Source organism: Lygodium microphyllum, chromosome 28, assembly GCF_053477565.2.
Source record: "Lygodium microphyllum isolate KBCC chromosome 28, Lygodium_microphyllum_v1.1.10, whole genome shotgun sequence".
NCBI classification, from domain to species: domain Eukaryota; kingdom Viridiplantae; phylum Streptophyta; class Polypodiopsida; order Schizaeales; family Lygodiaceae; genus Lygodium; species Lygodium microphyllum.
In genome coordinates, this window is record NC_141162.1 from 6047257 (window position 1) to 6073530 (window position 26274).

Below are 26274 nucleotides of genomic sequence, written 5' to 3' on the forward strand. Positions count from 1 at the left end.
AGTCCCCTAGAATTAATGGTCAATTAATCTGAGGTCCAATAAGAGAATTAGCTGAGTTCCATCCTCTTCTTCTAGGGAGCTTCTGATCAAACCCTGAATATCCACTAACCTACCGAGAGGGCTAAGGAATAGAAGTGGTAGGAGATGGAAGAGGAACTAGTAAAAGAGGATGCAGAGATGGGTAGGCAAAATCATAAAATGAGGAATGAGCTAAAGATGGATTAGTTGAAAATTTAGGAGAATCTGTTAAAAAATGTATTAGTTGATAGGCAAGAAAAGTGGAAGGAATATGTATAGATGGGGAAGGACAAGACGGAGAAGGGGAAAAGACACAATCTTCACTGAAAGAACAATAAGTAAATATCAAAAGTTGAGGGGCATTGAGTTGGATTTATAAAAGGAAAGATAAGTATCATATCTATGAGCCACGTGTTGATAATAAGATAAACTAGGAAGAAGTGATGGACCTAAGGCAGATCATTGATGGTAAGCATCAAAGAAAGATGAATCAAATGGATGTTGTTTGAAAAGATAGGCTAAAAGATCCACCCTCAGTTGGTTAATGTTCTACACATGAATAAAGGCTTTATTTTATCTTTGATTTAGGATTATAGAGTCAATCATTTTATGCCATGAAATTTCAAGGCACTCAGCCACTTTGGAGGAATAACATTGAGACATCTCATCTATCCACAACTCCAAATGTCTACAAAGTAGCTTGCAGGATGACATCCCCAACATACCAAGCTAGATCTTCATCGTTTGGAATCAGCAAATCACCTCTCTGTAACGTGTCCACTAGTATCATCCAGGACACGTCTTAGCAGTCCATCGGAAAGGATGTCTAGAAAAACTCTGCCCGGCACTCCCATGGAATGTTACGGGTTTTGTGATCTAGGTCTTCCCGCGTCTGCCACGTAGCAGAAGTATCCTGGCCGTTCCCACTTAGGATCGACCGGAATTAGGGTTTTCCTGATTGGTCATTAGCTAACATCAACTAGCGTCAGACCCGAGCGAACTACTTTACGCAGAAACGCCAGGTCCGAAGCGGATTCACGTTGCACTTGGTTCAAGGAGAATGGGAAACGAGAGGGATGCAAGGCTCAACCTGTCTGCCATAAGGCATAGTCCCATTCCGTTCCCCTAAAACAACGTAAATCGGGTAAGACGTAACTCTAGGTCATCACTCTCGTTATTCTTTTTGATGATGATGATCATCCCGCTGTTCTTCGAGATTTTTGAGAAAAGTTCCCGGCTAACCGGGACCACCCAACTGTAGGACGGACCCATGGCCCATCCTCCGCACTTTTCTCCGTTTGTTTTAGTTATGTAATTATCTAACACATTAATTTGACATATAACAATCATCTTCTTTAATTAATCATGTTAAGCACTGGTTCCTTCACGTAATCTTATCACGTGACATAGAAAAATAATAGCAAGCAAGTTCTTTTTTTAACATTTCATCATTTTATCTTTGAAATACAAGGAGTTTCTGCCTGTAGGCTTGTCCATAATTTGCCCAAGGGCTATCCAATAATCCCCAGGGATCACTATTCCAAGCTTCCGCCCGTAAACTAGTATGCGGGTCTCGAGATCCAATCCTGAGTCACGTTAGCCTCTTGTGCAGGACCCGAAAGGTGAGGGATTTACGGCCAGAGCCCCCCTGGCACCCAAGCGTCCTCCTGCTCCAAGTAGAACTCAACGGAGAGACCTCTCGCGGCGGGTTCGGTCCACGTTCTCAGCGCAGTCAACAATCCCCTTGGTTAGGGTCAGGCAGGCAGTCGGCGGTAACTGAAGCTGCCTCTCCCTTCAGACCTTCAACCTGAAGCATTAGATATCTTTTCATCCTTTAGTTCCTTGAGCAAACAATGCAAACAGTGCTTTCTAAACTGTTACAAGCACAATCAATTCCAGTGGTCGTTTATTTGGCCAATTGCTAAGGAGTGAATCTTTCTCTCCGAATGCATCCAGCACTCGATCCAGGATCAATTGTGACTTGGCAAGATCCCCAAGGGTTTGTTTGTTAACCCTATATCCTTGGGTTAGGGCCGTACCCTACTAACCCAACTTAACTAATACCTTAAGTTCTATTAGCAGTAAATATGTTATTCCAATTTACTAATTGGTCTTTTGCTTCCAAGCAAATATCTAATCCTCGTATCTTGGTTACTTTACCCAAGAAAGGTACTATATCACGACGATTATTTCTCCTCTTGTAAGATAAACTTGCGTAAGAATCTTCCAATCTCATTCCAAGGAATTGGCCATTCCCTTTTGATCAAATCAAAAGATCATGCGACTCTCCAACCTATTGCGCGAGTGTCGCATTGAAATCATGGGACTATTTTACCCATCGAATGGCATTGTCTAATCACGAAATCATGATTAGATAGGAAACAGGGTTAGGGTATCTTCATAACAATCCATTCCTGATTGCACTAGGTCGATATTTTCGGTCCTAAAGGTCCAAATCCAAATCAAGTTTCATTCTTTTAGCGAGTGATCCTTAGGGTAAAAACCCTAGATCGTTTCTTGCAAGTGTGTCCTATTGTCCCTACATTCCGTGAATGAGGGCAAGTCTTTAGGGTATAAGAGTTTCAGCTTTGGAAATAAGAGCGATTAGGTCACGTCCTCAATGTGCTAAACCCTAGTTAGCTCTTTGGGATATGTTGCATTGATTTAACCCTTCTTGAACGAGTTGCTTGCGGTTTAGGTGTTTTTAGGGTAAACCAATTTACTTATCTTTTCTTGGAGGTATTTACGAACCCTTCTCGTAACCACATGATTCATTTCCTACGTTTGAGTATATTTACAAACCCTACTTTTCTGGTTAAACCCACATCATATGCTAAGTTACGACATAACTTTTATTGATGCATTTAAGATTCATGCTACTAAGCGATAGGGTTTTATGTGAACCATGCAACCTTTTTCTAACTTCTTTTCTAAATGAGATTTTCGTATGCTAAATAAGCATTGTACAACCTTTCGTAACTATTTATGTAGTTGATTCAGATTTAAGCCAATTGACTAGATTTTAATCTACTTTACGCAGTTTTAAGAACCATTTCCATGCGTTGTAAATTCGTACGGATTATTAGCAACCTTCTTTTAATGAATCATTTCGAAGGAAAGATGCCTAATAATGCGACATATGATTTATTCTTTCCCATGCATAATCGAAAGTGTACATCAGTAATTTCAATTTTATAAAGATGGGCATTAGTTAATCTGAGTTCGTTACTTTGCAATGCATAATAACCACTTGCCAGGAATGCATAAAGATCTTATGCTCTTCTTTTTCATTTGTTTAATACAAATGGCCAATTCCTTGATCGAAGTTATTTCTTTTAATTTAGTCAAGGTATTTCAATTTAAAAAAATACATCCTAATTCCATAAATGATCCATGCACAATTGAAATATTATGACGTTAATCAAAATTAGGAAGAAAAACCTGGACTTGTGGTGAAATGTCCACATGGATGTTAGGAGATGATCCTCCTGCGGTTGCGCCTTGTGCCTTCTTAGGAGCCATCATGACTTTGATCTTCTCGCATTGGTCGTGGACTTATGATCTTGGCCTGTCTCCTTCGAACGCAAAAATCCCTTTGTGATCGCTTGCACGGTTTCTCGGAATCGGCTTTAGAAGGCTGTATAGGCTTCCTCCATGAAATGGTTTTAAAAAGCTTATGTGGGAAGGGTTTGTTTTTTTTAAATATAGAAAAAAAAGAACCCGGCCTATGATGGAATTTAAAAGGGAAGGCAAGGAAACAAAAAGTGCTTAAAACCTTGGGGGTAATAAAACCCGCTCTATAAGGCCTATGAAAAGCCCAAGGAAGGTAGTTTTAGATGGGCTTTGTGAAATGCTAAAAGGGGGGAACTGTTGGAAACTCCGAGGAAGACGAGAGACGAAAGGAAGAGATGAGAGAAGAGAGATATGAGACACCAGAAGTGGAACCCCAGAAGTGTGTCAAGTGAGCACACATGATAGAAATATATAGAGGGGACCTGGGGCGTTATATATAGACAGACTATATATAGCTAACACAGTAAGAAGTGTTGGAAACTGCGAGGAAGACGAGAGACGAAAGGAAGAGAGGAGAGAAGAGAGATATGAGACACCAGAAGTGGAACCCCAGAAGTGTGTCAACTGAGCACACATGATAGAAATATATAGAGGGAACCTGGGGCGCTATATATAGACAGACTATATATAGCTAACACCCCCACTCAAATAAAGGTCCCTTGCTATGGATGAAAAAACCCTTGGGGGCTCAAGTTCCTATCAAATGTAAATGGGTTTATAAAACCAAGACCAAAGCTGATGGCTCGTTTGATAAGTTCAAAGCACGACTTGTTGCAAAAGGTTACTCACAGATTGCAGGAGTAGATTATCAAGAAACATTTTCTCCCGTTGTGTGCTCCACAACTGTTCGTATGATTTTGGCTTTTGCAACACTATTTGATCTAGAAATTCACCAAATGGATGTTAAAACGGCTTTTCTCAATGGAGATCTTGAAGAAGAAATCTATATGGAGCAACCTGAAGGTTTTATGATTGCAGGAAAGGAGCATCTTGTATGTCAGCTTCATCGTGCATTATATGCATTGAAGCAAGCCTCTCGTGCTTGGTATATTAAGATTGATCAGTTCCTCACATCTAAAGGTTTTGTTGCATGTTTTGCTGATCCAAATCTTTACATCAAAAGGGAGGATAAATATTTTATTATTCTTGCTCTATATGTTGATGATACTATTCTTGTGTCAAATAATATTGCTTTCTTGGATGCTATGAAGAAGCTTTTATCGACTGCATTTGAAATGGTGGATCTTGGTGAGATATGTCATTGTTTCATAAGTTTCATAGCTTATATTTTATATTTTTCATTCAATCAATATTATTCAATTACTATTGCATTCAATGCTTTGGTATGTTGGTATTGCAATGCTTCATGATGCTTGCCCTCATTTGTTATTCCATTGATGCTTCATTCCCTACTTTTGGATGTTGATATTGCCATGCTTCATGATGATCATCCTCGTTCGTTATTTCATTGATGAGCATCTATATTCCAGGTGATGACACATTATTTAGTTTATATTCTTTCCAGCTGATGAGCATCTATATTCTAGTTGATGACACATTATTTCATTTATATTCTTTCCAGCTAATGAGCGTCTATATTCCAGTTGATGACACATTATTTCATTTATATTCTTTCCAGCTGATGACACATTATTTTATTTATATTATTTCGAGCTGATAAGCATCTATATTCCAGCTGATGACACATTATTTTGTTTATATTATTTCCAGCTGATGAGCGTCTATATTCTAGTTGATGACAAATTGTTTTATTTATATTCTGTTCATGGGGCCCCACATGTGTTATGTTGTTTATAGAGCGGCGTCGCGAACCGTCTCTATAGACCTTGTGTTGTTCTAATGTCACTATAATGTTTTTCTTTTATTTTTTATGTGACAGATATACTACTTACATCCCAAGTTCACGTGAAGGAATTTCTTGGAGATTTTATTTATTGAAACAATGACATGACAAAGAATCCATAACATAAGACATGACAATGTGCTTTTATTAGTTGCTTTGTTTCTAAAGCTTAGGTTTATATGGAGCGTTAATTATATCTATCATGCTTTTTCATGAAACGCTAATTGGAGAGGAAAGACTCGTGTCCTCTCCATCTCCCACGTCAAGTTTCTCCAGTACCCTCTTTGTCTCTCTCTCTCTCTCTCTCTCTCTCTCTCTCTCGCATAATGCCCGGCTTATCTGCAGCTTGTACCTATCGTCGAGCACCTTCTCTCGCGGGTCTTGCTCCCGTTGCTTCTCGCCCCTCCAGCTTTTATTTAATCAAGTAAGAGTGCAAAGGCCCTTTGTGAAAATAGTAAGACTGCAAAGGACCTTGTGGAAATTTGCAGGGCCTTGTTGGTCGAACAAGCTGGATAAATAAACAAAATAGACATATCTAGCAATGCGGCCCGCTAAATTCATAGCACATCGCCCCAATGCACAGAAGATCCGCAAAAAAGAGTGGTGTGTAGAAACCAAAATAGAATAGGTACACGATCTCTGAGAATAGGAACGAAACTACCGGAGCAAAGCAGCTTACCTATGTAAACGGTGGTGTGTGGGTTCCCTGGCATGGTCGAAGATGAAGATGTGGACAGACAGGAAGGTGACGACCACGAAAACTGATGCAGATATGGCTTCTCTCTCGTCGGGCACCAGGTCTCGCTCCCGTTGTCTCTCGCCCCTAGCAAGGGAGCTTGGGGAGAGTTTGTGCAGTTCTGTAGGAAATAGGTAGGCCTCAACCTCACTCGGTTGAGCCTCACTCAGCTGAGCCATAGGCCCGCAAGGCCTCAACCACGATTGCGCAAGGTCTAGCCGCCTTGGGCCATAGATAGGCCTCATCCCTCTCCACCTCTACTCTCGGCTCAGCCACCACTACCAAACACCGTCTTTGTCCATGGCCTATGGCCTACAGTATTTGAGCTGTCTTTGATGAACGCGCTCGATCTCAGACCACCAAGGGAGCTTGGGGTTTGAGCTGTCTTTGATGAACGCACTTGATCTCGGACCACCAGCTCGGATGGCCGATGGTGCATATTCCTTGTGAGAATAGACTCCCTCTCGCTTCCTCATCCTCTCTCCTATAGGCGAAGAAATAAAGCTTCCCTGAGCTTGGCATGCCTCTCTCTACTGCGAAAGAATCCCAAATACTTGTTCCCTATCCATCCATGGAGGTGGCACCTTCGATCTAGTACGCAAAATCTGCTACTTCAAAGGTGAATCCCGAAGAAAAGTTTGTGCGATGGAGCTCTTCGTCTAATGATGAAGAGAGGAAGGGTTTGAGTTGTCTTTGATGAACGCGCTCGATCTCGAACCACCAGCTCGGATGGCCGATGAAGCATATTCCTTGTCAGAATAGACTCTATTCCTTGACTGAGAGAGTCTATTCATAGGTTGATGCCCAAAAGCTCAGGGCAAGAAGCAGCAGTTACATCCTAAAACATGTAATTTTGCGAAAACATATGACATAAAGAAATAGAGAAGGAGCTAATTGTAATCCTCCATGGAAGTTTCATCAAACTTTGCAACTTCGTTACCACCATGAACATCCCACACCTCCACTATGGAGGGCTTAGCGAAGAAATAAAACAATAAAGAAAACTTATCTTTGTGATGTTTTTGAACCTCGCTCTGATACCATGTTGGAAACTGCGAGGAAGACGAGAGACGAAAGGAAGAGAGGAGAGAAGAGAGATATGAGACACAAGAAGTGGAACCCCAGAAGTGTGTCAACTGAGCACACATGATAGAAATATATAGAGGGGACCTGGGGCGCTATATATAGACAGACTATATATAGCTAACACAGTAAGAAGTGTTGGAAACTGCGAGGAAGACGAGAGACGAAAGGAAGAGAGGAGAGAAGAGAGATATGAGACACCAGAAGTGGAACCCTAGAAGTGTGTCAACTGAGCACACATGATAGAAATATATAGAGGGGACCTGGGGCGCTATATATAGACAGACTATATATAGCTAACACAGTAAGAAGTGTTGGAAACTGCGAGAAAGACGAGAGACGAAAGGAAGAGAGAGAAGAGAGATATGAGACACCAGAAGTGGAACCCCAGAAGTGTGTCAACTGAGCACACATGATAGAAATATATAGAGGGGACCTGGGGCGCTATATATAGACAGACTATATATAGCTAACAGGAACAAGGATTTAATTACTGGGATAAGTCAAACTTTAAGGGGACTTGGGTAGGAATTGCAAGAAGAAGGGGCTAAGGTGGAAATTTCGAAGAGAAAGGGGACTTGGGTGGAAACCTCACAGAAAGGGTTTTTAGGAAACCCGGGGTTAAAAAAGGACTTATATGGAACCCACGAGAAGGGCTTTAAATCTTGGGGATGGGTTTAAAAAACCCACTTTGTACAGGCAATAGGAAAGGCACGGGAAGGGGGGCTTTGGATCCTAGGGGAAAAGGGTTATAAAAACCTTCTAGAGGAAGGCTTAAGAAAGCCACATGAAGGGGGGCTTAGATCCTTACCTTAGAAGCTTCTCAAGAAGCTTCTGAGAAGATTCTGTGGGCGCGACCACTCCACGTGGAGGAAGAAGACGATTCTTCTGGCGGCGTGATGGCGGCATCAGCGGCGTCCTGCGGCAACTTTCGGCGAACTTCAGCGGCTTCTTCCCCCCGTCGATATAGACCTTATACTGACGGTTAAAGTGAGGAAAATACAAACAACAAAATTTGCCTCCGTCGTCGCAAAAGCGTCATTATTGACGACGCCATAGAATCGTTGCTATATGCGTCGCATATAGCGACGGTTACAGAGAATTTGCGATGCTCATAGCGACGCTAATAGCGATGCGAGCAGTAAATTTGCGACGCAAATAGCGACGGTAACAGAGAAAAAAAAAATTTTGGCAGGGCAGCAAGCTACCCTGCCACATATAGCACTGTGTGTTGTATGAGAGCCATACAAAATAGTTTCTGCACTTCTGCATACAAAGCGCTTGCAAACAAAAAGAATGTATACTGAAATCATAAAACTGATACATGAAATAAATACATGATCGCATAAAATGCGATTGGTACAATCATGAAACGATATCTTTGTGTACATAGAAAATGTCTACATAGATCAGGCGACTAAAAACTAAAGGTGTGTGAGCTCTAAGGATCCAAGGGCGAGCTACAAATCCTCCTCCCCCGAAAGCTCGTCCTGTCGCAAAGGAGCATCAAATGGATTCTGCAGAAAAAGAAACAACATATCAATCCACACATACAATAATGCATTCAAATATCTCATGGTAACTACGGACAAGAAAGATGAGTGACTTACACGGCCGCCGTGTCTATACAATCGGTCGATCAATGCCCTGAGACCGTGCCTCTCTGCATATCGAGTCTCAAGGCCTTGCGGATCGCGATTTGTAATGGAGTGCTGCAAAGAAAACAAAATGCTAACTATTAGAAACATGATTGTCAATACAAAGAATATCTCAAAAAAACAAATAAGCAAAACAAAAGAGAAACTTACAAAGTCCTCCAAATATGTCCTATGGCCGCCACTCCCAAGATGATGCACCAATCCGGCCTCGATTCGTGCCCTCACCACCTCCCGCTCTGCTGACTCCAACGTCCTGGCGAATCTGTACCCTCCTCCCTCAGTCGGCGCCAGTCGTCTGCATCTAACCACTGGGGCTTTGGAGCCCCACTCTTGATTGCATTGCATGCGTCGGATCGTCTATGTGACATGTATGCACGCATGCAATCCATCATCCAGCCCGTAGAGAATCTATCTACTGTGGTTGGCATCGGGAACTCCTCGTGCAAGGATGCTACTATGTAGTCCTTGCTCCCCTCCGGTATGTTCCTCCAATGATCCAGGACGTTGTGCCAAAAAACTTGTTGGCACAACTCCCTCATGCGAGCCATCACCCTCCTCCCCTCATCATTCTTGATGATGGCTCCTGACCTACTATCCACTAGGTATCCATACCCCCTAGGAGTTTGCCTAAGATGGGCCCTCTCCCATCTCCATCCACGCTCCTGGGCATATCCACGAGACCCCTGTACATCCGGTGTATCGACGGGGGTACCCTCTCCCGGAGTGCCACTCAAAGGGATGCCACCAAAGGGGGTGCTACCAAAAGGAGTGCCACCAGAAGGCGTGCCATCTGTCGGTGACTACGCAAAAGCCGAAGTAACTGGAGTAGAAGTCCCCAAAGGTGTGACAAATCCTGGAGGTGACGCAGCTCCAGTTGAACGATGAGACGGAGACACCACGTCCGTGTCTCCACAGCAGCACCCCCCTGATCCTCCTGTAGTCCCTCCCTCTGGCCCAAGTCGTGAGCGTCGAGATTGTCTGCTCGAAGCTAAAGCATCTGATCGCGCTGAAGCAGATCTAGCAGAGCGCCCTGACGAAGAACGAGACAGCTCTTGGTCTGCCATCTCTCTGAATCTCACAAGCTGATCTGGAGACATGCGTGCCATCATGTCCTGAAACTCCTCATCGCTCATCCCTCAACTCATCCTGAAAATGTCACCTGTACAGATAAAAAATGATGTTAGAATAATCAATTTAAACTATACAAAGCACAGTAATATAAATCATTTTTGAAAAATCCCTCTTAAAATTCATATCTTATCTACCTTTATGGAAGATCTAAACAACGAATTGAGTAATACAATTCTCCAAGAATGAAGTATTCTATGGTCCCATGTTAATCTCCTGACACAACTCTGCATACACTGGAAGGTCGATAGACATGTCACCACAAAAGAACGAGTTTGCCTCCTTCTCAAAAAATTCTACGACTTCTGTATTTCCATCATTGTTAGCCGATGCGGGCTCCAAGCTTGCGGTGGCCTCCACCCCTTGTAATATCGACCCCTCTATTTGCATATTTTCTTCATCTATGCCTGGAACATCGCTTTGATCATATACTCTCGCACCTCGAGGAGTTGAAGGTATAACATACCACCATCGAGGTTGTCGGGGGTTTGGATAGAAGATTACCTGTTCACAAACACTTACAAAGCGAGTTCAAACCATTGTGACATAAACCATGTCGTATTACAATTAGCAAGCAAATGACTATTTGCACCTGTTCACAATGGGCCGGCAACACAAAGGTGTCGTGCAAATCCGTCCATTTTTTTCAGAATCTATTTCGAGAAATCCAGATGGACCTCGTCAAACTGTTGCTCCAGCTCCTCCAAGTACCACTTTGAACCACTGCACATCAAATAGTATCATGGAGAAGGTACAGTAATCCACCGTAATAATACTTTGTAAGTTCCCAAAATACTCCATCTCATCCACAACCGTTTCCGGATCCATTGCTCGTCGTCGGCTCTCTTGCTCAAACCTTGCCATGACACCACAGTCCATTGTGGAGCGCATTTTGTCAATACGCTCCACCCGAAAATGCCGTCCGCGCAACCACGCTACACTATATGTTTTGTACTATACATTGAAACAATCAAATTAGATGTAGCAAGCAAATTTAGATATGACACATTCTAAACCCCTCATTACCTTTGGACTACATCCCCTCGAGAACTCCCACTCCTCCATTGAGACCTCTGTCCCTTCGCTGGATGCTGCGGTCAAGGCTCCATGCAACCATCGTGTTGACATAAACCGCGGCATCTCCTCCATGCCTTTGGGATATCGAATCGGTCGGTGACGCATACTACGTCGGAATTCAGCTCGCACTTCCTCACGATCTTGCCTTGCAATTTGGTACTTGGCGAACCACGTCTCCATGGAGGCATGGTGCAACATACAAAAGCAATTCACCTTCTCTTCCATTGAGGCATCCATTCTTTTTTCTACCCCATTTCCAACCACCACATCTCCAATCATCCTATCATCGTCCTTCAGCATCCATAGCATTTCATTGTCTGGTTCCACCATTGGTAGCCATTGTGAGATATGCACTAACGCCTCTGACACCAACCAACCTTCTGCCATGCTACCTTCTGGACGAGCTCGTTGTCGCACAAAGCCTTTCAGGGTTTTCATGAAGCGCTCCAGGAAGAACATCCATTGCGTATGGACAGGTCCAACAATCTCCACTTCGTCCACAAGATGCACAAGAAGGTGAACTTGTATCGTGAGCTTGCTAGTGGGCAGGTATTTCTCAAAGAGACAGACCGTCTCAACTACTCCCCGCCTTGCGGATTCAATAGTAGAGGACGTCTCTTTCTGTGAGATCCATTGCACCAAAGTCGACAACTTGTAAATGGCCCCGCGAATTTCTGGAGTAAGGCATCCCGCGATCGCAATCGGTAGGACAAACTGCCACAAATGAGAAAGCATTATGAATAATGGCCACTTTTTAAATTGCAAAATGTCCACGCTAATTAAAATCCATTCTGTTCACAAACCTGATATATCTTATGCCAATCATGGGATTTTAGCCCAGACATTTCGTCATCTTTAGAAAATGCGGACCTGAGAGAACGCATCATACACGTCGGAGTGCGGATAGACTTGATTACTTGCTTCACAATGCGCTCTTCTTTGGTAGACAAAACCCAGGGAGCGCGAGGAAGCTGCACTCCCCCTTCAGCACTCGACTGCGGCCAAAGCGCCTCCATCTTATCTACCTCCTTTAAATCCATTCGTGACCCTATAGTGTCTCTCTTTCCTGTGATGTGGTCCCATAGCAAGCTGCCCACATTTTTGAAAATATGCATGGGATCCAACAAGTGGTTGACCTGTAAGTGGGTCCAATATGGCAACTCATAGAAAACTGAGAACCGTCGCATTCCATTTGGATGTGATTCCGGGTTTACCATTTTCAGCTCATAGCAGCTTGCAGCATTCATACGTGCTGGAGGTCGTCCAAGAAAACCTTCCCTGAGTTCATGATCCTTCGGCAAGAAAGCGGCGTATCTTTGATATACCATCTTCTTCATGGTTCATGACCTTCGGGAGTCTAAGTGTGGCCCACACAATGGACATGCATGATAACCTGAGGTAACCAAACCTGTAAGGCGAGCCACGACCTAGTGAATACTTGAATGAATGAAATAGAATATAGATATTACCAGCGAGAACAAAGGTATGCTCACCTAAGCACTCTCCCAATCCCGGAAAGTTATGCATCGTCCACATGAGAATGGCTCGAATGTTGGCTGACCGCCGACCATCGCGCCTGCTCATATCTTACACCGTGACCCCCTCCTCCCACAAAATCTTAAGCTCATCGACTAATGGATGAAGATACACGTCCATATTTTTTACTTTGTAGCGGCCCAGGACGAGCAAGCTAAGGATGAGATGTCCTTTCTTCGTAGAAAGCCATGGAGGGATGTAGTAGTTGACAAGCACTATAGGCCACACACTGTAAGAAGTCGAGTGCAGACCGAGTGGGTTCACACCATACATGGCGAGACCGAGCCGAAGATTCCTTGGCTCTCGCGCAAAGCCTGGGAAGGTAGAGTCAATGTGGCTCCATGCGTGCGAATCCGTTGATATTCGTTGAACTCCATCCATGGACCTATTCTGCACATGCCACGTTGTCAAACTTGCCATGGCAGATGTGCGAAACATGTGGTTTATGCGGGGGATGAGTGGAAAGTGTCTGAGAACTTTTTGAGGAATGGTTTCCCCTTGCAAGTCCTATCGATACCTGTGAGCACCACACTTTGGACATGTCTCCATAGTCTCGTATTCATCTCGAAACAATATGCAGTCGTTGATACATGCATGGATGCTATTGTAGTCCATGCCAAGCTTCCGTAATACATGTCGTGCATCATCACAAGACTCAGGCATGGTATTTGCAGGTGGTAATATATGATATTTCAATAACCTCAAAAAAATCATAAAATACCTTGAAAAAACACAAATGTTTGCAATAATACTGTTTAAAAAAAAATCAATGAAGCCTGTGTGCAAGGTACTTGAATAACTCACTCACACTCATATCGCTCCAACCGTATTTTTCTTGCACACTTAAGAGTGCAAGTAATGTCTTCAACCAAGATACTCGGCACCCATCATATAATGGTATGGATGCTTCCTCTCTAAGCGGGTCAGATGTCTCAACATCCATGGAAATCAATGCATCGATCATTGCCTCCATCTCAGTCTCCAAGATTGTAGGTAGGTCGGGAAGGTTGTCTGTCTCCTCTAGCATTGACGGTATAGATGGGCCTTGCGAGTGGTCGATTGGCTCCTGCAATCCATCCATCGCATGTCCACGAACTCTTCTAATTGGCCGCAAAGGGTGCACTCCCCCTTGGGTTGAGACATCACCCCCCTGGATAGAAAATTTGCAGTTGTATATATTGAGAGAGGGAGGCCCAAATCCTTATAGTGTCCCTCTCTCAATATATACAAATTATATTAAAAAAAGTAAAAGAGAGAGAGAATGCACTCTCCTTCCCTCTCCCTCTCTCATTTCCTCCCCCTCTCTCTCCCATTTCCTCCCTCTTCCTCTCCCTCTCTTTCTCTCTCATTTCCTCCCCCTCCCTCTCCCTCTCCCTCTCTTTCTCTCTCATTTTCTCTTCCTCTCTCAATATACACAAATTAAACCCTAAACAAGTAAAAGAGAGAAAATGGATGCACTGTAAAGATTCGAAGGAGGGTTTGGCATCTCCTCTTCGCGATGGTGGATCCTCCTCTTCTTCGTGAATGACGGCGGTAGCGGCGGCGACGGCACATGAGAAGCCTTCTTCCTCTCCCTCTTTCACCCTCTATGCAAAACACTCGCTCTCTCTCTCTCTCTCTCTCGCTCTCGCTCTCGCTCTCCCTCTCGAAAACTTTCACGAATGCGCGAAATGCAATGCAGTCGGGTTTCGGCCCGCTTTTTTTTCTCTATGGGGCATCGCTATTTGCATCGCATTTGCTCGCTAGTAGGTGTCACCATGGCCTAGTTTCCTTATAGTCTGAGCCCTTCAGTGGGAATTAATACCGTTGGGAAAAATGTAGATAAAGCTTGAGGAGGTTTCGAATCGTATGATACATAAAGGATACTAATGAAGAAGTAAGGGTTCAAGGTAGATGTGCATCGTAACAATGAATCGGATAAACTATGGTGGAAAGAGCCTTATTGACTGTGCACGAGATGGGGATAAAGAGGCTATAGATAAGAGGGGATGCACTAATTATAGTAAAGAACGTTCTCAAGATATGGTGAATAAAAGATGTAATAATATAAGAAGTTTATTAGAAAGGTTGGAAACATGGAGTATTTGGCAAATAGAGAGGAAAGAGAATGTTGTGGTTCATGAAGGAAAATGATTATCTATAGGTGGGAAGAGAGAGTGGGAAAGAAATAAAATACACAAAGGGACCAATATAAGGAGATGAAGAGAGAGAGAGAGTAACAAAGGGGAAAAAACAAGGATGTAGAGAGAGAGCAGGTGAGGGGGAGAGAGTGTGTGTATATGTGTGTGTGAGAAAAGAGGGAGAGAGTTATGTATAGAGGGAGAAAAGAGGAAAAGAGACCATAGAGAGGGATAAAAGGGCAGAGAGCAATAGAGATAGAGAGAGAGTGAGAGAGAAGAGAAGAAGAGAGTTTTAGAGTTAGAGTTAGAGAGAGAGAGAGAGAGAGAGAGAGCAAATATTAATAGCTTCATCAATATCCTCTTTTTAAGGTAAATTACTTATAGATCAAGAAACAACTAGGATAACGTAACGTGTCCATCTGTTTCCTTCAAGACACATCGTCTTAGCAGTCCATCGGAAAGGAAGTTTGGAAAGCTCCGCCCGACACTCCCATGAAATGTCACGGGGTTTGCAATCTAGGACTTTCCGCGTCTGCCATGTAGCAGATATATTCTGGCCGTTCCCACTTAGAACCGACCTCAATCAGGGTTTTCCTTAATGGTCATTTCCTGAACGGCAACTAGCATCGAACCCCGAGCGAACTACTTTACGTAGAGACGCCAAGGCCGAAGCAGATTCACACTGCACTTGGTTCAAGGAGAATGGGAAACGAGAGGGATACAAGGCTCGACCTCTCTGCCATAAGGCATAGTTCCATTTTGTTCCCCTAAAATAGTATAAATCTGGGATTATTATCGCCTAGACTCTAGGTCAGCGCCCTTGCTATTTATTTCCTTTGAAACGATCTCCTTGCTATCCATTATGATTGAGAAAAGTTCCCGCTCGACCAGGACTACCCATCCGTAGGACAGACCCATGGCCACATCCACCGTACTTTCCTCAGGTTGTTTTAGTTGTCTAATTACCTACCACATTTAGTTGAACATGTATCAAGAAGCTTCCTTAATTAGCCCATTAGGCATCGGTTCCTTCACATAATCTTAGCACTTAACATAGAAAAACAATGTCAAACAAGTTCCTTTTCAACAGGTTATCATATTGATCTTTGGAATACATTTATAAAGTCTAGCCCATAGGCTTATCCATAATCCTCTCAAAGGATATCTAGAAATCCACAAGGATTACTAATCCAAGATTCCACCCGTAGACTAGTATGCGGGCCTCGAGATCCAATCCCAAGTCACGTTGGTCTCTTGTGCAGGGCCCAGAACGTGAGGGATTTATGGCTAGAGCCCCCCCTGGCACCCAAGCGTCCTCCTACTCCAAGTAGCGCTCGAAGGAGAGACCTCACGTGGAGGGTTTGGTCCACCTTCCCGGCGTGGCTAACAACCCCCTTGGTTAGGGTCAGGCAGATAGTCCGGGGTAACTAAGGCTACCTCTCCCTTCAGGCCTTCAACTTGAAGCATTAGATATCTTTTCATCCTTTAGTTCATTGAGCAAACAAAGCATATACAAACACAATCATTTCCAATGGTCATTTATTTGGCCAACTGCTAACGAGTGAATCCTTCTCTTCGAATGCATCCAACATTCGATGCGGGATCAATTGTGACTCGACAAGATCCCCAAAGGTTTGTTTGTTAACCTTTATGTCCTTGGATTAGGGCCATACCCTATTAACCCAATTTAAGCAATACCTTCAGTTTTATTAATAGTAAATATGTTGCTCCAAATTATTGATTGGTCCTTTTCTTCCAAGCAAATATCTAATTCCCTTATCATGGTCACTTTTCTCAAGAAGGCTCCTATGTCAGGACAACTACTCATCCTCTTGCAAGACAAACTTGTGCTAGAATCTGCCAATCTCATTCCGAGGAATTGGCCATTCTCTTGTGATCAAACCACAAGATCATGCAACTTTGCAACTTGCTGCATAAGTGTCACATCTAATCCATGGGACTATTTTACCCATCGAATGGCATCTTCTAATCACGGAATCATGATTAGATAGGAAACAGGGTTTAGGGTATCTTTATATCCAATCCATTTCCAATTGCACTAGGCTGACATCATTCGGTCCTAGGGGTTTCAACTCAATCTGAGTTTTATATTTTGAATGAGTGATCTTTAGGGCAGAAACCCTAATTCGTCTCTTGCAAGTCCGTTCAATTGTCCCTACATTCCATGAATGTGGGTAGGACTTTAGGGTATGAGAGTTTCGACTTGGCAATAAGTGCGACTAGGTCAAGTCCTTAACATGCTAAACCCTAGCTAGCACTTGGAGTATATTGTATCGATCAAAGAGGGGAAAACTAGTTGCATTACGATACACTTCTCGTAAGTACACGAGTCATTACTTTACGTATGATTAAATTTACAAACCCTAACTTTTCTAGTTAAGATCAACGCACATGTTAAAATTCGCATGACTTCCATTTATCCTACTAGGACATGCATTCACCATTCATGCTACTAAGCTCTTAAGGTTTTATGTTAACCAAACCATGCAGCCTTTTCCTAACTTCATTTTTGAATGAAATATTCATATGTTGATTGAGCATTACACAAATCTTTCCTAAACTACTACGTAGTTGAATGAGATTTATGCCAATTGACTAGAGTTAACCTACTTTATGCAGCCCTAGAATCATTTCCATGCCTTGCAATTTCCTACGATTATTAGCAACTTTCATAATGAATCATTACAAAAAAATATTTGTCTAATAATGCGACATGCAATTTTAATCTTTCCATGCCCAATCGAAGGTGTACAACAATAATCTTGACTTTGTAATGATAGTCATTAGTTATTCTAGATTCATTACTTTGTAAACAGAAGCAACTTGCTTAAAATACATAGACATCTTTTGTTCATTCCATTGAAAAAATACAAATGACCAATCTTCAATCGTGAGTTATTTTTTAAAAAAATAGCCAATGTAATTCAATATCATCAAACTAGGGGGATTTGACAAGCATAAGCGATTCCTAATTCCATGAATTAATCATGCATGATTGCAATACTTCGACGTAAATTTAAAAAAGGAAGAAAACCTGGACTTGTCGGTTCAATGAAATGTCCACATGAATGTTAGGAGATGATCCTCCTGCGGTTGCGCCTTGTGCCTTTTTAGGGGCCATCGTGAATTCAACCTTTTTGCCTTGGCCACAATCTTATGATCTTGGCATGTCTCCCTCGTACACAAAATTCCCTTTGTGGTACGGCTTCCTTCACCAAAGCACCGTCTTGCGGAATTGGGCTTTGGAAGGCCTTAGGGTTCGGAGCTTGGGCCTTCTTTCTTTAAAAATCCCCGGAGTTTAAGGAGATCCTTGTTGAGATATCGAGCTCCACTCGTGATACGCCAGGGTGACCATTGTGTATTTATGTCACTGACTTGTCAGTTACAGACGCGGTTGGTACACCGCCCATGACTAATAGCTACATGATAGCTATCCTTATCTACTCTAGTTCGTGACTCAGTTAGTATGCCACCTTAGTTAGTTGAGTTTGGTTTGAGACCCATATATAGGGTTCTTCTATATCTTTGTACTAGAGTTCTTTTGGCTTACACACTAAAGAAGAGGAAAACTGTTTTCAACCTCCACCTCTGTGTGTATTCCCCCATTGTGCAAGCAAGCAAGCTACAAGTGAGACTCCTTCCTTCTCTCCCACAATCTTGACATGGTATCAGAGCCTTGTTTGTGGTAAGGAGCTCAAGAAAGCAAGCCAAGCTCGCGATGTTCTGGTAAGAGGAGCAGTGTTGCTTTCATTTTCTGTTTTGGGAGCAGATCTCTGCAGGTAGCACAGCCGAAAAGTGCAGGAGTGCATTGTCTCAGGTTGAGACGCCCTTCGCGGTGAAGCAAGAGGGCAGTATATGCTACTGGTGAGGGCTTTAGGCCTTGGTGACCTTGTTTTTTTTATTTGAGGCCATTTCGGGGCTTGTTTTGGAGGCGGAAGTTTTCTGCACACACTCAGGAAAAGGCCCAATTTTATGATGTGCGACCACTGTTCTACAGGTTGGTGAAAAGTTACCACAGAAATTGCATCGTATGCTTATGTGCAAAGACATTGGGAGTTACAGAATCATCCTTGGTTCCTGTTTATGCAAAATCGTCACTAGGAAGTGACTGTGTTGTCAAATACCACTTTCGCCAGTTTTGCAGATTTGCCCTTGTGAGGGTGAAGCTGTGTTTTTTGCAGTGACAGAATTTTTTGCAGTGTTCTGTAATGGCGTCTGATTCTCTTTCACAGATTGTCACTGAAAATCTTGACAAGAACAACTTCCAAGCATGGAAGTTCAGAATGACGAATTTTCTTATGGGAAAAGGATATTGGGAATTTGTTGCAGGAAATGAAGAAGAACCAGTTCTTCCTGATGTTCCCAATCAACAGCAAATGCAGGCATTTAAAGCATGGCATGAGAGAGCCAGGAAAGTTATGTACTGGCTGTCTATCAGTATTTCAGACTCTATGATTGTGCATATTCAGGATGCAAGTACGCCAAAGGAGGCATGGGATACTTTGTCAAAAATATATAGCACAAATACGCAAGCCAGGAAAATGCAGCTCAAGCAAGAGTTGCACAATGTGCAAAGAGAAAATATGAGCATCAACAACTACCACATGAAGGTGAAGAAGATTGCAGATGCACTTGCTTCCATTGGGTTGCCAGTGGAAGATGATGATTTAGTTTATGTGACCTTGAATGGTCTAGGAAAGGATTATGCACAGTTCCTAACATCCATTTCCGTCCGTAAAAGATTTCTTGATTTTGAGGAGTTGATTGCTCTTCTAATTTCTGAGGAGCAAAGAAATGGTGGTGCATCTTCTTCAGGAGGAACTTCAAAAGAAGCTGTCTTCTACTCAAATGCTGGAAGAGGTAGAGGCAGAGGTAGAGGAGGCCGATTTGGAGGCCGTGGTAGAAATCAGAATATGCAGCAAACTCAAGAAAACCAGTCCTATGGAGGAGGACGTGGTAACTCTAGAGGCAAGGGGAGCCAAAGAGGTCGTGGTGGATGGAAAAGAGGCTAAAATGCAAACAGTAATGTTGAATGCTACTATTGTGGTAAAATGGGTCATATGGCTAAAGACTGCTATAAAAAGCAGAATGACATCATGAATGGAAAACTGCAACAAGGAAATTATGCATCTTCTAGTAGACAGGGTGATGACAGAAATGAACATTTGTTTATGGTGCAACACATGAACAATTCTGTGACAAGTGCAGAAGAAAGCAACGAAGTGTGGTATGTTGACTCAGGTGCATCAAACCACATGACAGGTCATGCAGAATGGATGGAGGATGCAAGGAAAATGGAAAAACCAGGATTTGTGGAGACTGGTGATGATAGTGCACATCCTATTGTGCAGATTGGAAAAATTCCTTTGTCTATGTAGGATGGGAAAAAGAAATACCTGTTCGACGTATTTCATGTCCCGAATATCACCAAGAATCTGGTTTCTGTTGGTCAAATGGTAGAGCACGGCTTGCAGGTCAGATTTAATCCTCATGGATGCTTTGTTGAGGATATGAAAAATAAAGGTCGCTTGATTGCAAAAGGAAAGAAGAAGGGCAGAATGTTTACGTTGGATGCAGACATGCCTAAATTGAGTGCAGCAATGTTTGCTCATGGGACTGGTGTAGTTGCAGATATTGATATCTGGCATAAACGCATTGGTCATGTTAATGTACAGCAACTTAAATCAATGCACGCCCAAAATATTGTTGCAGGAATGCCAAAATTCAAGGTTGCAGAAATGTATAAGGTATGTGAAGCCTGCTAGTTTGGAAAACACGCAAGGAAACCATTTCCTAGACATGTTCAAGAGAGTGAGAAGCCATTGGAATTAATCCACTCTGATGTGTGGACTATAAAGCTGCATCTCTTGGAGGCTGTCATTATTTTGTCAGTTTTATTGATGACTATTGTAATATTCCCCACCCGTGAATATTGACTTTCCGCACACTGCGTAAACCTCGTGCAAAGGTTATTTTTTATGTTGAAATTGGCGGCAGTGTAACCTGTGACCTGCACGCGAGAAATCGGGACCTCCGTATTGGCAAAGCAAACCCGAGAGTTCAAACTGCAAGTCACACGTAAACACCCTCTTGGGAGAGGCAAATTGAATATTATCAAGGTAATTTTTTTTTATTTTATCCTTTTTTTCCCAGCCGATGCACGGCTGGAGAAAAGGGAGTGTGGGGGGATGGGACTTGGTAGAATCGTGGCCTGCATGGGGAGGGGGAAACCCATGCAAGGGGCCACGTGGTGGAGCCCTTCTCTCCCCCTCCCATGCCTATATATACACCCTCTACGGTGTGAATGAAGGAAGGAGGGAGATTGATGCTGCTGCCCACGCTGTTGTTGAGGAAGGAAGGAAGGACGATTGGCTGCTACCTTCGCAGAGCTGGGGAGAGAATAGACTGTTAATGGTCGACGCTGTCATACTGGGAAGCCGCCGTGAGGACGCCATATCCGTCGCCGCTGCTGACAAGAACCGCCGCCACCACGACCAGCCTTCAATCCGCCGCCATCACGTCACAAATCCTCCCTGTCTCAACGCCAATTTCCCCCTCCTCAACCTTTACCTTTAATCCATGTGGATTCGTGGGGGAGCAACAGCTTCCCAGAAGCTTTTGGAAGCTTTTAAAATACAAGGCTTAAGGCCTTGTGCACACGGGTTCCACCTTGAGGGTTAAAAACCTCCCCTTAAAGCCCATTTCCACAGCTTCTAAGGGATAAGGCTTTGGCCTTGTTCCTGCGGCCTTCTCGGTTTTAAGTCCAAGCTCATTAAGCTCTATTTCCGGAGGCCCTCGGAAAACTCTAATTTTCATCCGATTTCCGGTGAAGGAATCTCCTGCGTATAAGGGAGAAGGCACATCTCAAGGCTGTTCGGGGAAAGCGTAGAAGCGAGGATAATCCCCAAAGTTGGTCATCACGCCTACAATGGCTCCCAAGAAGTTGCAAGGCGCGCCTGCGGGAGGTTCTTCTCCTAGCATTCAAGTGGACATCTCCCCGAGCCCACAGACCCAGGTTTTTTTCTTCTATTGTGATTTCGTACTAAAGTAATGCATTAAGCATGACGATTCCACGGATTAAGAAGCACCCGTGCATGTTCAAATTCGCCTAGCCTAGTTAAATGCAATTGGGAAAAAAATTTTGGTATTTTCAATATAAACGCTATTTGTCCATCCATCCTACGACCTTAGTAGTAAATTGTTTTGTCATGCATTTTCAAAGGAAAGCCACATATTGCCTAGGGTTAAAGAGGAAATTGTTAAGTGCATTGGTCAAGAAGGAAAGGAGTATTTTTGCAATAACTCCCTTCGTTAGGATTCGCATGAGAAAAGTGTTAATTTCTGTTGCACGGCATGAAAAAGAACCCCGATCTTACATAAGTTGCATGGGAAATGATGCTTGCAAATAGATTAAATCGACTCTTGCCTTAGTATTGCATGAACTTCATTCACGATGTTGTTGTATCTAAGGGTCGCACTTATACTTTCGCAAATTTCATTTCATCATGTAGTATTTAGGAATGATTGCATGGCTTATAAAAAAACATGAAATGCAAATACTTAGACACAAGGTTGTAGGTGTTATCTCTTGATTTAAATCCTAGTAAGCCCTATGTAGGATATTCTTCAAATTATCTTGCCTTTTGACTTTAACAAAAAAGGGATAGGGCTATTGCGGATCTTATGGTGCATGGAAGTAAGGAATTACATATTTACATGTATTGTAACATTTTGCAACTATTTTCCTACTTTAGATCAAGTATATCATCTCTAGGAAAAAATTGTCCTTGTCAAAGACAAGTAGGTCAATTTACCCAAGTCATTTGTGGTATCATGACGGCTAGGGCTTCGTATAGGCATAGCTAGCCGATTCAATAAAAACCTCAAGTACTAGCTAGGGCTTGGCACGTTAGAGATGTAGCCAAGTATCGTACTTGGACACCAAGTCGAAGTCCTCAAACCCAAAGGTCCTACCCACCTTCCCGGAAAGTTGAGCCAATGGGACGCACACGCAAATAATGATCTAGGGTTTCTACCCTAAGGATCATTCGACCTAGTGCTCGAACTTGGATTGAGTTGGAATCCCTAGGACCGAACATTGTCGGTCTAGTGCAATTAGGATTGGGGTGAGTGAAGAAGACACCCTAAACCCTACTTCGAGTCTAACCATAATTCTTGACCAGAAAACTCCATTCAATAGGTGAAATGATCTCTTGGAATGGAGGCGACACTTGCGCAGCAAGTTGCAACGTCGCATAGCCTTGTGGTTTGATCACAAGAAAGTTTTGCCATTCCTTGGAATGAGGTTGGCAGGTTCTTGCGCAAGTTTAACTTGCAAGGGGATGGGTAGTCATCCTGTTACTTCGCCCTCATTAGGTGAAATTTGCCAAGTTAAGGGAAGTTAGGTATTTGCTTGGACACAAATGATTAATCAATAAATTAAAGCGACATGGCCGCCGGGATTTACTATTAATAAAACCTAAGGTATTGGTTAAGTTGGGTTAACTGGGTATGACCTAACCCAAGGACAATAGGAATCTTGCCAAGTTGCAATTGATTCCGGATCGAATGCTGGATGCATTCGGAGAGAAGGATTCACTCCTTAACAATTTGCCAAATAAATAACCACTGGAATTAATTGTGCTTGTAACAGTTTAGAAAGCACTGTTTGCATTGTTTGCTCAAGGAACTAAAGGATGAAAAGATATATAAATGCTTCAGGTTGAAGGCCTGAAGGGAGAGGCAGCTTCAGTTACCCCGACTGCCTGCCTGACCCTAACCAAGGGGGTTGTTGACCGTGCCGGGAACGTGGACCGAACCCGCCGCGAGAGGTCTTTCCGTTGAGCTCTACTTGGAGCAAGAGGATGCTTGGGTGCCAGGGGGGGCTCTGGCCATAAATCCCTCGCCTTCCGGGTCCTGCACAAGAGGCTAACGTGACTCGGGATTGGATCTCGAGGCCCGCATACTAGTCTACGAGCAGAAGCTTGGAATAGTGATCCCTAGCGGATTACTGGATAAGCCTTTGGGCGGATTATAGACAAGCCTACGGGCGGAGCTCCTTGTATTTCAAAGATAAATGATGATATGATAATAAAGAAGTTGTTTGATATTGTTTTTCTATGTCACGTGATAAGATTACGTGAAGGAACCAGTGCTTAATGGGATTAATCAAGGGAGCTGTTTGTTATATGTCAAATTAATGTGTTAGGTAATTACATAACTAAAACAAACCGAGGAAAGTGCGGAGGATGGACCATGGGTCCGTCCTATGGATGGGTGCTCCCGGTTAGCCGGGAACTTTTCTCAAAAATCTTGAAAAACAACAGGATGATCATCATCATCAAAACGAATAACGAGAACGATGACCTAGAGGTACATCTTACCCGATTTACGCTGTTTTAGGGGAACGGAATGGGACTATGCTTATGGCTGAGAGGTTGAGCCTTGCATCCCTCTCGTTTCCCATTCTCCTTGAACCAAGTGCAGCGTGAATCCGCTTCGGACCTGGCGCTTCTGCGTAAAGTAGTTCGCTCGGGTCTGACGCTGGTTGCTGCTAGTTAATGACCAAACAGGAAAACCCTAATTCCGGTCGATCCTAAGTGGGAAACGGCCAGGATACTTCCGCTACGTGGCAGACGCGGAAAGACCTAGATTGCAAAACCCGTAACATTCCATGGGAGTGCGGGGCGGAGTTTTCTAAACATTCTTCCCGATGGACTGCTAGGACGTGTCCTAGATGACTCTAGTGGACACGTTACAACTATAGCAGAAAAGTTTGGGTGTATTTTATGAAAAAGAAAAGTGAAGTTTTTGGGCATTTCAAAACTCTTAAAGCTATGGTTGAAAAAGAAACAGGCCTGCAAATAAAATGCCTAAGGTCAGATGGAGGGGGAGAGTACCTCTCAAATGAGTTTGCAAGGTTCCTGCAGGAGCATGGCATAAAGCAGCAATATTCATGCAGTCATACCCCACAACAAAATGGAGTTGCAGAAAGGAAAAATAGGCATATTGGAGAGGTATCTCGTGCCATGCTCAACGAAAAAGACTTGCCAGATTTTTACTGGGCTGAAGCAGTTGCTACGGCAGTCTATATAATGAACATGACTCCCACTGCAACAATACATGGGATGACTCCAGAGGAGAGGTATACTGGTAGGAAACCAGATATTTCTCATTTGAAAATTTTTGGTTGCATTGCCTATGTACATGTGCCAGATGAGTTGAGATCCAAGTTGGATCCAAAAGCCGAGAAGTGCATCTTTATTGGTTACTTTTTGCAGCAAAAAGGGTATAGATGCTATAACCCTTCTACTCGTAAGTTTACAGTGAGTAGAGATGTTGTTTTTGATGAGATGAGTAGCTGGTATAAACCAATAAATGTGATTGATGATGTAGATGCACAAAATGGTAATGCTGCACAGAATTCACAGCAGCAGTCACAAAATATTAGTGGACCTGGAGCGTCCTCTAGCAGTGGTTCACATTCTTCGCCATGGACAGGCAGATTGAGATCAGGAGAATCTTCTCAAAGCAATGCAGATAGTGGTATGCAGGTATCACGAAAAGGAAAAGAGAAGGTTGATCAGCCCATGTTTGATGTGAATGCAGTTCACTCTTATGTGGATGGTGAATCCAGTGGCTCAGAACAGAGCATTGATGATGAGTTGGGTATTCCTTCTATTGTTACACCTGGAGTAAGGAAGACCAGGGATGTTTTGAGAGCACCTGGGAGTGAACCTACTTTGCGCAGGTCTACGAGAGCTAGGTATCCTGTGGATAGGCTGAAATATGATGGATTTACAGCCATTCACTATGCATATATGGTCAAAGTGATACAGGAACCAGAACCCACTTCTTTTGAGCAAGCCATGGAAAAAGAAAAATGGGAGAAAGCCATGGATGAAGAAATGGATACCTTGGAAGCAAATGCTACATGGGAATTGGTACCTTTGCCTAAAGGTAAAAATACACTTGGCTGTAAGTGGGTTTATAAGGTGAAGCACAATGCAGATGGTTCTGTGAATAGATACAAGGCAAGATTAGTAGTCAAGGGGTATGCACAAACATATGGCATTGATTATGAAGAAACATTCAGTCCGGTTGCAAGGATGGCAACCGTAAGAGCAGTCATTGCTATGGCTGCATCAAAGAAATGGTCTTTACATTAGATGGATGTAAAGAATGCCTTCTTGCATGGTGATTTGCAAGAAGAGGTATATATGGAGTAGCCACCAGGTTATGTGCATGCTGTTCATCTTGAGTTTGTTTGCAGGTTGAAGAAAGCCTTGTATGGCTTGAATCAAGCACCTAGAGCATGGTCTGACAAGATAGGACAATATCTTGTCACTATTGGCTTTCAGATTTCCAAGGCAGATTTCTCACTTTATGTGAGAAAAACAGAGAAAGGTATTATGCTACTTGTCATTTATGTTGATGATTTGATTATGACAGGCGACAGTG